Raw genomic sequence first — 12310 nt, forward strand, 5'->3', positions numbered from 1 at the left:
AGCCTCAGATGCAGGTCTTTACATGAATGGAGTTGCTAAGCTACAAAGTTTAGCTGGTACCTTAAATTTCAGTAGTCTCTAAGAAGAATAACTCCTACAACGTGGAGTCATGGGGCCAGCCATGGGCACAGGACACCCCACGTAACAGCAAACCACAGCAGCTTCTTTTACATTGTGAGGGAAGGTGACATTTTGGAAGTCAAAAGAAGACTCTCAAATGTCTCTTTTTACAGGTGGCGGGGCAAAAGCCAATACAAATATTTCCTTCTTCCCCCCCCCCACAATACACCATTTGAAGTACAACACGTTTCCACTGGAAGTGTTCAAGACCAGGCATGTAACCGGAGGTAAGAAGGGAGTGTATATATCTACAAATAATGACACAGAATAGCTAAGGTAAAGAGAACAACTAATAAGAAGAAAGGCAAATGAATCCTTGTGATACAAAGCTTAAGATAAACAGTACCTACTAAGATTTAGGATAAGAATATTGCTCAGGCAGATTATCATATAGCTGTCTCCTTGTGAGAGCTATTTCATCTTATTCTGAAGTATTTGACTCTGGCCCTAGTCCATGAGTGGATAAATGAGTTGACAAATGTTATTTCTGACATTGTGGTAAATCTTATGTTTCATAAGCAGGGCAGCTGGCAGGTTTTGAGACAGTCTGCTAGATTGGACTTTATTCACACAAATCACTGCAAAGAGCCTGTACTATAAAGTACATTTGCTATATCACACCTCTAATGTTATGCCAAGCTTCTTGAACTGTTTTTTTTTCCCCGAAGGACAGAATGCTTAACTCCAATGAATCCTGACTGAGTGTGGGCATGGACCAGGCTATAAGACAGGTTCTTGACTGAAAATACGGTGGAATATTTTACTCAAATCTTTAATCTCAGCATTCCATTCCTGGTGGGACAGACTTTCAAAGACACAGGTAAGATGCATGATAAAGAATAGCACGTGCACTGAGTAATCTTGCAATAAATTATGAGCAATTTTCTGGCCAAGAAAAAGTGTCTTTTATTGTAAAATCTTAATTTAATTCAGCTACTTTCTATATATTTCACATACTTTGTATATATTTCTATATATAGAATATATATACTTTCTATATATTTCATAATTCAGGCTCTTTGTCCTCTTAATTTTGTTTTCCAAACTTTTACTTTTTCCTCTTAAAACTTCTTTTTTCATGTGTATCTCTTTACCATTTTTCTACTCTTCCCACACTGGATTTTCTCCTGAAATCTACTTTATAGTATGCCAGCTTTCTTTGCTGTTACATATTTTTAGATTTTCCTCATCATCACAGAGTCCTTTGCTAGTTTCCAATTCTCTGCTTGAAAAGACATTTGAGGATTCTTCTTTTCTTTTCCACACTTCATATAAAAGCTAAAAAGCACAAGGTCTGATCAGGAAGAAAGGTCAGTTGCTAATAGGAAAGGTTGCATTACAAATACACTTCTACACAGTACCGTCCCACCAATCACAGCAAAGGACACGCCAGCATGTTGAGCACCTCTATTGTTCTGAAGGAATGTTTCCTCCTGCTATCAAATCTTCCTATGCAAATAAGACTTTTCAGATGGCACAAAATAATTTCTAACAGACCCAGATGCTGATAAGTATTTAAAAAATTATAACAAAAAAAAGCTTTGGAAAATAGCTGGAGGAGAATTAAAGTTTAAATGTTCTTCACTGTAGAGTGCAGACGTGTGAGAAGAAATTTAGGGCATGGGATCATTTTCTGGTGGCTGCAGCAGGGGATGGGGAGATGAGATCTGGACTTCTTTTTTGTTGTTTGTTTTCCTTTATTCATTCACCCAGTCCCATGTGGCCTTGGGCTAGTTGGGTGACTAGCTGTGTCTTGGTTTCCCTATCCTAATTACTGTTTTGCAGTAAATTGCATAGAGCTATGACATTTCCAAACCAAAATGAAAGAATGGGAAACGGCACTTTGAAATCAATATGTGTTCCTAAAGTTCTATTAGTTACTCTTAGCATCTCGCTTTCAGTTCAGAGTTGGAAGGACTTCAGAACAATTAAAACAAAACTAAATTGAACTTGAATATTTTTCTCCACACTTCCAACCAAAACTATCCACCTCTTTAACCCAAGGTCGGGCTAGCTGAATTTTTATCACAGAACAATCTGGCAAAGAAATCTCTGAATTCAATATAAAAAGTTTCAGTATTTACAATATTCCCAGGGGTGGGAGCAGAAAGGGGAGAGAAAGAGTGGTTGTAGTCCCAATTCGCCTTCCATTGCTATGGTGTAATGTGCTTGGAGACATGATTTATGAGCAGCTAAGTTACTCTACAGATCTACAGTTACTCTACTCTACAATTTCATGCTTCAGAGTTCTCTCTGTTTTCTTCTTAGACTACAAGATGTTCTCATTACTGATATATCAGCAACCTCCTCATAAATTTTGTGGTACTTGATATTTACTGGGTGTTCTTCAAGAATACACAGTGATGGATGGATGGAAGGAAGGAAGGGAGGGAAGGAGGGAAACAAGGAAGGAAAGAAGAAAGAAAGAAAGAGAGAAAGAGAGAAAGAAAGAGAGAAAGAGAGAAAGAGAGAAAGAGAGAAAGAAAGAGAGAAAGAAAGAGAGAAAGAGAAAGAGAGAAAGAGAGAGAGAGAAAGAAAGAAAGAAAGAAAGAAAGAAAGAAAGAAAGAAAGAAAGAAAGAAAGAAAGAAAGAAAGAAAGAAAGAAAGAAAGAAAGAAAGAGGAAGGAAGGAAGGAAGGAAGGAAGGAAGGAAGGAAGGAAGGAAGGAAGGAAGGAAGGAAGGAAGGAAGGAAGGAAGGAAGGAAAGGTGAGAAGCGAGTTAACTAAAAAATACTGGTAGTTAAAAACAGCTTCCAGTGCCTAGTTCTTTTAGGTACCTGAAGTTTATGTGTAAATTTTCTTTCATTTCAGCAGTACTACATACAGGCTCAAGTCCCTCATGTCTGTGGCTCTTTGTAGGATGGCAGGTTAAGAGGTATGCAGAAATTCTCCAGCAGTTATCTTCACTGTTTTAGAATCTTTCTGGCAAATTATATCTAAGCATAGGTGTTAACCCAAGTGTCTGAAATTATGTGACAGTAGTAATCACTTTCACATCTGGAGAATTTCTGGCTATCCACAGATGCATGTTTTTAAATTTCAGCACACATGGACTAGCACTGACAGCTACAAGAGAGCATCAGTGAGACCTGACGGCATGCTGTTGTGGTTTAATCCAGCAGGCAGCTAAACACCACACAGCCGTTCACTTACCCCCAGTGGGATGGGGGAGGGAATCAGAAAAAAAGGTAAATCTCATGGGTTAAGATAAAGACAGTTTAATAGGACAGAAAAGGAAGGGAAAATAAGTGACTGCTCATGGAGGGGGCATATGGTGAGTGCATGCTGGTTTGGCTAAGTGAATGACTGCCTGATGCATATTCTCTTCATTTGGCTTTAGATCACTCTCCTCCATTTATTTGCTTAAATGTTGAAAACTTACTATGGAAAAAGCATTCCACAGGGGCATATTCAGTTATAGGAAAACACTGGGAGAAGTAAACATCTTTGTTAATTTGTAAGCAATATTAAAACAGTCCTGTCAAATAGTAAGTGAAATATTATCTTTATGGAAATTAGGCATTGTTATTGAGCTTATTACTGAAGGGTTGGAAAGAAAAACTGCAATTGTCCTGGACTTCTTAGATATAAAGGGATTTAATGTTTTGTTATTTTCTTATTTTGATTTATGTTGGAGTAATATCTGCAGTATTTCTCCTTTAAAATGCATTTTTAAAGAAGAATGTGAATTTCCCAAAGGTTAGATAAATAGACCATGAAAAACTAGTCTATTTCTAAATGCAAGGTTTATTTTTTGTTTTGGGTTTTTTTTCATTTTGAAATAAAACTTAATTCTCACTGCAATCTATGCATGACTCTGATTCTGTACCAGCAAAAGTGGAATACCTTTCCCTGAGTAATAAATTCTTTTTTTTTTTTTCAGCTAAACTCAAATGCTCAGACATTGAGCCGTTGACTTTTTGAGTGCAACCATCCAACCAATTCCTTATCCACCGAGTGGTCCATCTGTCAAATCCATGTGTCTCCAATTTAGAGACAAGGATGTCATGCAGGACAGTGTCAAATTTTTTGTACAAGTCCAGGTAGATAATGTAGATGCAACAGATTTCTCTTTTTAAGTATGATTGGCTGTGGACAGAGGTGAGTGCAGAGCCATATGACCCTGATATTGCCTATGCTCTTCCACAATCCTATTTAACACAACATGGTGAACCTGCTTGTGATGGTGTCCTTGGTGCAATATGCACTGATTTCTAGACTTCAGGCTGTGTTTTCTTATTCTCAATTGTAGGTGCTGGTGACCAGAGGGCAGGATCTGTGCACTGCAGCAGGTAAAAGGGTAAGTCTTATTGGATCAGATACATAGGAATGTCTCCCTCACTTCCATTTCCTATCTGTTCCTCTGAGTAAGATAAGGATAAATATAATTTTTAACATAGCAAGCAGCAGTTCACAAGCTGTGGGAGTAATAAATTCTTAAAGGGTGGATATATGTCTTACTCATATGCACAAATGTCTTTTATCTGTCTATCTATCGAGGAATAGAAATGCTAGCAGTCTCTTCTTTGCTCATTTAAAAGACTACTCAATGAGCTACACCGAACATCTGCATTAGTACAGGCCATGGACTTTCATCCAGAGACTCCTGCACTGAGCCTTAAGCTTCTGGATGAGCAAAGAGGGAGGAACTAAACCTATCCACGTCTCCCCATTGCTTCCAGCATCCTCACTGCCTTTGTGAGTCACAACCGGAGCCACACAAAGCACACTGAGGTGTGGTCACACCTCCACAGATAGAGACTCCACATCCTTGTGGCCATGCAACCACTCAGAATGACTGAGCTATCACATACCTTTCAAAGCATGTTATCTTTGCTACCTTATTTAAAAACCCAAACCAAACCAAAACAACAAGATATTCTTATTTTAGCTGATCACAAACAAAGACAGGATTTAGGATCTTCCTCCTGTCTACAGTCTTTCCTAGGAATCACTTGTCTATCTACGTATCAATGCCAAAATCACCTGCAGTACTCAGATAAGAGTCTTGAGAATGGAGGAAGTGGTGAATGACTACTGAAATCCTAGCAAAAGTCCAAGTAGCCTGTTTTGTGGGTAGATATGAAATTATATGGGAAGGGCAGAGACTGTGAGGAAAAAGATGAGTCTGAAAGTAATGATAAAAAACCTTTGGGTAATGTTTTAATTATACTTATACTGTGCATAATTTATAATAGCTTTTCTAATATACTGAATATATTCAGTCAGAAATATTGATGCTTCCTCATGGAAAGCATACAATTACAATCACATTCATGTTTCCTTATTAGAATTAGCATCCAACAAAACTGTTTGTGGTTGGCTTAGTTTGACCATTCAAGACTAACAAGCTAATGATATGTAATATACAAAATTATAACATTTGTGTCACTGAAAATATATTGAATTCACACATTTCACAGCTCCTTCTTTTCATTGTTCCTGTTCAGAAAATAATGGGATTTTAAAGTATGTTAAGAACATGCTAAGTTCATTATTTCACCTGTATGCAGGTGAAATTGAACTGTTGTCTTTGTAAAAAACCTTTACTATTTGCAGTACCTGCCAAATTACATTCACCACCTGCATTTAGAAATTGTCCACATAGTCTCTGTAAAAATAATAAGAAACTGAGGACTGAAAATTAACAACTTCCTAGACATGTGTTGAGTTTATAATAATAAAGTTCCATGCATGACTAACTTTTGTCTTCTCTTTTACATATGACATAACCAACTAAGAATATTTTCCACTTATGGTAATGAAACATACCTTTGTTGATAAATGATGTGAGACTGAAAAATAAAAAGAAACTGAAAGGGAGGAGCGGATTAGTCAGGAAATTTGTAATAGTGAAATGAACCAATGTCCTGCACACACCTAGCAAAATTACTGCATAAGGCAAATACACAGTGATGGAGGTGAGGCTAGACATGTGCTCCTTCTATGCCTGAGTGGAAGGGGATTGCTCCATTAGATTGAGGTTAGTCTTCTCTGCAGCAGTTCACATTAGCTTTCTAAGGGCACAGGCAGATACACAGCTACTACACTCCAAAGCCTTCACCTTGTGTGACACTGGTTCACAACTGATTGACTACCTGTAAGTAATAACAGATAAGTTTGTGTGCCGCCTGCAGCATGGTTCCAAGAAATGTGAACTGTCTGTTTATTTCAGCTGTCCAGGGAAATGTGTCAACACTGGGAATAATTTCATTTCCCGGGGAGAAAAGTGGATTTCCAATTTGCACAAATTACTGTAAGCAAACATGTCATTCTGAATGACCATTAAGATAATCTATCACCACATATTTTCCCTTTTCAAAACAGAAAGGAAAAAGACCATTAACTTTGTCAAGCCCAAGAAAGAAGTGTAGTTTTAAGAATTCAGTAGATGGAAACAACAATGTATTCATACTTAGACTACCCATGAAGTCCTTGGTGAGCAGTGTATGTCTTAAATGAGCCATGAGGTCAGAGCTTATTTTTTGAATTTGTCTTGGGAAATGGCATCTTCTAGTTTCCACCAAACCTAACTGTGGCTCTAAATGGAGAGATAGACTTACTCAGTGAAATGCACGGACTGTGTCAGCACAGTCTTGGTGTGTATGATGTCCACATTACAGTTACAAATTGTTGGGGCAGCAGGGAGAGTCTATTTGAAATGTGGACTGACAGAAGGGATGTGCAATATGCAGACCTGCAAGTGGCATCCTCATTCTTTTAGGTTTTTGTCTTTGTCTGAGGTAGTATATAGAAAATAATTCAAGAAGTGCCAGTATAAGGTCTTTGAGATGCAACCTCCAGTAATCTATTTAAGATCTTATCTCTTACCTACCTGCCTCATCTCTATAGACAAATAATGCTTACTAAATAATTGCAGTTCATAGTCCAGCAGCCAAAAGATGTGACTTAAATTGCCAAAGAAGGTGAATTTTTAGAGAATTCAGACCATAAATTGCAGTGGCTGGAACTTAGGCATTCTCTCAACTCCTCCAGATTTGGGGTTGGATGGTATCCTTCCTCAGAAAGACAGGCTATGTGGCTGAGGGGAGTCACTTATGTGGGACACTGTCTTAGACAGCATGAGTCAGATTTCTGAGCCCCTAAATTAACTGCCAACACAGCCTAGTTGCTTTCTACTCAAGGACATGGGAGGAGTCCCAAAAGAACCAATATGGCACCAGACTTTACAAGGAAGATTAAAAAAACCCCTGGAAAATTAAGCAAAATATTTCACAGTTAAAATTAAAGCAAGTGGCAAGTCAGTTATAAAAAAAGAAAAAATTCTACAAATCAAGTCTGGAATGGAATTAGGACGCACAAACTAAAGGGGAAAAGAGGAAGAGAAGGGAGGCCAGAAGTTATCTGAAATGATTAAATGGCAACTTCCAAATAGCAAAATGAATAAAAAAAAAAAATCCTTTATTATCTGACCCTAACGAAGCCAATGAACAGGAAGATAAATTAAGTAAACAGCTATTAAGTAAGAAGAAAATTAGGAAGGCCAAGATGGATTTCAAAGAATAAATAACTAATGATGTGAAAACAAATTAAAATTAGGAAGTCTGCAAGAGATCAATAATTCCACTGAATGATCAGGAGCTAAAGGGATTTATGAAGGAATATTAAGCACATTGATGAGAGGCACAGCAGCTTTTTTGTGTAAGTTTCATGAAAGATACTGCTGGGTAAATGCTTACCTTGAATTTGTTCTTTCCTGGCATGGAAAAGGAAATATTTTTGGATATTGAAATGTCAGGAAAAGAAATAATAACTTATAGAGTGATAAAATTCATCAGACCCAAATGACACACCTGGGAGTTCTAAGGGAGCGTAAGTATGGGAAAAAAATCTACAAAAATATGCAGTCTGTCTTCAAAATACCCACTCTTCCAAAGCAGAAGAAGGTAGTAAATGTCATATGTAAACAACTGCAGACAGAATAACAAATGTCTGGAGGGTATCTCAAGAGAAGGAGCAGCCAGCCTGACCCTTGCAGAAGAAAATGACATCACCCTATTCCCTTGGACTTTTCCATATGTCATTAGTGTAGTGAATAAAGGAAATATCACTATGGCAACATCTATATTAAGACTTAACACTTAGCATTTTGAAAGGTCTTTGATAAATATTTTGAGAACAGGAACAGGCTAAACACCAGGATCCATAGGGGAAGAATGGGGTTGGGTGCTACTTAGTGCCATGGTTGTGACTGACCAATGTCAGAGTGAGTGTTTAGGGTTCCCTCATTTCTATTAGTGAAATCTGTTGTAGAGTTCATGACTAGAAGGTCTGACACACTGAGGACAGGTTAGACCACACATGCTCTGCACGCATGACTGCACTAGGACTACTGTAGGGATATTAAGTCAAGTGTGTCAGAACACATTGCACTCTCTGGGCTTATTCAACGTTTCTCTTCAAGAATTCAATTATCCATGAGAACTAGCAAAGCCACTGCTATGACTGGCAGATATTGAGACCTGTAAGGTCTAGGTACTTTACTAAATGTTGCTAATGGAAAGGTTACAGCATCTTTAATCATGTCAGGTATATTCATCCTGCTAAGTGATGTTCATCAGATGAAGAAGCATCATTGTTGAGAGTTGTGAGCGATCAAGAAATGGGTGACAAAGAGAAACAAAAGGAATAGTGTAAATGGAAATACTGAAAACTAAAAGTTCATTTCCTGAAAAGGAGTGGTATTGGTGAGGCACATAACTATTCAGATGTAACAGGTTTGAGAACAACGAATTTTGAGAATTTTTTTAAAGATTTACCTAAGCTAAGAGATCATGTAAAATAACAGCAGATTACTGCAAAAGCCAGTTCTGAGACTTCCAAAAAACCTTCATTACCCTGGTAATGAAGAACTGGACAGTGACTGAGTATCCTAAATGTGAGCTTGACTCTTGAAAAATCTTGGCTTATGTCTTATACAGTTTGCATGGTATTCAGAGATGTTTCATTGAAAGAGCAATATTAATACAGGCTTAATTTTAGACTAACAGTGTAAGTGGCTGTTTTAGCCATAGGAAACAAAGATTTTTAAGAATTTTTCAAAGTCTGCAGAAATGATCACAGGATGTGGGAGTGAGATCTGCTTGAACAAGCACAAAAAGTGAGGTACAAAAGGAAACTTCATGGTGCCCAGTGGACAGGCATGAGTTTGTTATCTGGGTTATTTGAGCAGGTTAATCATAAGTGACTAGGAGTCTGGTTGTCAAGCTTGCTTTTCTTCTTCTGCCTTGACACATAGTCTGCAGTCAAGTTTTGAGTGTTTTTGAAGTTGACAGGGTTCTGCTTGCATTTCCAGCTGGGGTAGCACAGAGTTGAAGTGCTGGGGAGAAGGACAAGTGTTTGGGATGGTTTGCTAAACATTATCCCTTTCCTTCTGTCAAAATTGAATTGAAAACAAACAAGCAAACAAAACAAAACCCAGCTGAATTATAAGCAAGGGCTGCAACTGTACTGTACTTCTGAGGAGCTGGCACACACCAATGGACTTTTATGCAGAGACTTTCAAAGGTCCTGAAATCAACCCAGCAATCTCCTTTAGCAGCAAAACCATGATACCTCCAGCTAAGCCATATGGAAGAAACTCAGCCAGAGAACACAGAAGACTTCCTCAGAGCTTTATCACTTCAGACTGCAATGTCTAGCTCATATTAGACTTTCTCCAGTTTCACCATGTATTGAAGGACTTCTGTAGGGGGGCACTGACCTGACTGTTCTTTAGACTGTAGAATTACTTCTGTACTATTAAATTAAAAGGACGAGGGCTGTTCTTTGGTGCTGATGTGTCAAACACATTTTGGTTTTCATCCATACAGCTAAACTTATTGACTCTGAAGAAGGTTTTGCATCCAAATTGCTGACTGGGAATGGTCCTTGGCCTACACAAGCCACACAGACACTGTCTGCGAAAATGCAGGTTGGCATGGGACAACATGTTACTGCAGACAATAACAATAGTTTATCAATATGGGAGACTAACAGCAGTTTTGTAAATCTCTTTGCAAATACAAACGAGGATGTCTGGGCAAGTCCTCTCAGTCCTACAAAGGGAATATTCATCTAATACCAGTCTTTTATGAATAACTGTTTTCTAGAGTGGCACTGCTGAAGAGGTTGCTAGCAGAAGAGTCAAACTGAAGCTAAAGGAGAGAAATGTGGGTAAAGACACTGAGAAAACTGTTTGCAAGAATGGTGAAAAAAAAGGGACGATCCAGTGGGACTGAGGGATGATGCTATGTAGTCACATGATGCACTTGCTGAAGACACACACTAGAGGAGAAGGATGAAGAAAGAAAGAGAAACCTGAAGGTGTAAGAAGTCAGGCAGTGGGAGAGCATATTGAGGGGAAAGGATGAAATATCTGAGTAACCTCAGAAATGAGGGAGATTTTACTTCTATTTTGTCTGTAAATTGGATTACTGACTTTAATGCATTGTGGAAATCCCCATCAGGCATAAATTGATATGAAAAGTGATATAAAGCTCCAATGATATAAAAAGTGGTTACTGATGGATGGCTAACTAATGGTCCAGCTCTCTATTATCTATGGTTATTTATAAATCCTGTCACTATCTAACAACTAGTAACCACACAAGTGACTGCAAAGATAGTGATTTTTTTTGTAATTTCCATGTCTAAACTACCTCATAACATGATTGTGTTCTGTGAAATAATTACTCCTTTATACTATAGTGATGGCAGAAACACTACGTCCATATGAAATTTTCCCTTTTGGTAAAGTTTCTCAAGACCTTCCCTGTGTGTGAGAGCTAACAGAAGAGAGATATTCCTGGTAGCAAAGTGCAGTGCATTGTTCTACTGCAGCCTTTTTTTCCATTACCTCTAACAAAGTTAAGTTGATCTCACTTGCCTGCAGTGTGTGTTGTGTTTGTTCATTCTCTAGCCTCTTTATGCATAATTGCAATCCAACAGAGATTGGATGTTTTATTAAAGATATTAAATGTTACCAGCAATCTCCATTAGTATAAGAGACACCACAGAGCTCCAAAGTGCCTTACATTAAGCCATTAAATGCATTACTCCAATAACTGAGGTTAAAGTTTTCTGGCTTGGTTGCTTACAGCACAGCATCTACAGAGACGGACATGATTTCCAGGTCTTATCTGAAAATCCTCCCCTGCTCTGTGTTGCCTCCATAGGCCAGGGTCTGTTCCCCATTCTGGGACAGGGGGGATTGACTTCCAGTATCCAGCTGAGAGAGCAGGGTTTCTCATAAACCTTGTGGCATACGAGCCGGGGTCATGCTGATGTCTTGACACATGTCTCAAATGGCACTGCATGTCTGTGTTTAGGCAGCTGGATCGTGTTTCATTCAGATTTAAAAAGCTGAATTTGCTAAGCACTTCAATAAATCATTTAGGTACCTGAATGTGGATGTTATGCCTCCATTTAGGAATCAAAATTTGAAAATTTTACTTTAACAGAATCCGTGGATTACTTCAGTCATTATTTAACTTTGTGTTTGGGAATATCAATGAAGCTCTCATACAGTTGTTTTAGAAATTACCCTGGAATGTTTTCAAATTATATAAAATTATCTAAAATGAGGTTAGTATATATTGATCACTGAGCTAACTGATTTGCAATTTCTAAATCTTGTTCTCACAGTGGAAGTAGAAAAGCTTAGCCCATGTTATTTAGCAAAAATTTTGTTCAATATTGAAATGTTGATAAATAACTGTTGATAAATAACTCTTTGAGGAACTATGTTTCTGATTATTTTGGAGCTTGTCTGTAAACCAACTAGCAAAGGTTTGATAAGATTAGGTGGGGAGTTTAATGCCAGATATGTAGGATGGACTTAATCTCATTTAACTTTATCTGTGCACACCATAAAAAAAAAAAAAAAAAAAAAAAAAAAGGTCTGATTTTAAAATAACTTAAATTCCTGATTTAGTCAGTGGAGAGACAGAGAACTTTTGGAGCAAAATTTCTGTGTTCATTTTCAGACTCCTTTTTGGGTGAGGTGTGTGGTACCATGTTTCTCTCACTGACTGTAAACAGTAGATGACCAGGCCGTGTGTAGATGTTTGCAGTAGGTCAGATGAGCCCCACCCATACAAATAAGTGTATCACACCACCTCACATTACACATCAAACTCAATGGTCCAAACTAGGAAGCAAATCCCCTTGCTTTCAGTCTCTATACACAA

General features: G+C 38.0%; 1 long non-coding RNA gene across 1 annotated transcript; it reads left to right on the forward strand.

Annotated features, from left to right (window-relative positions):
• Window positions 1-856: 856 nt before the first annotated feature.
• On the forward strand, window positions 857-10305 carry LOC141932670 (uncharacterized). Its single transcript, XR_012625876.1, has 3 exons — window positions 857-940; window positions 4372-4419; window positions 10232-10305. It is a non-coding gene; the product is annotated as an uncharacterized LOC141932670 (long non-coding RNA).
• The last annotated feature ends 2005 nt before the right edge of the window (window positions 10306-12310 follow it).

Source organism: Strix aluco, chromosome 1 (genome assembly GCF_031877795.1).
Source record: "Strix aluco isolate bStrAlu1 chromosome 1, bStrAlu1.hap1, whole genome shotgun sequence".
NCBI lineage: Eukaryota > Metazoa > Chordata > Aves > Strigiformes > Strigidae > Strix > Strix aluco.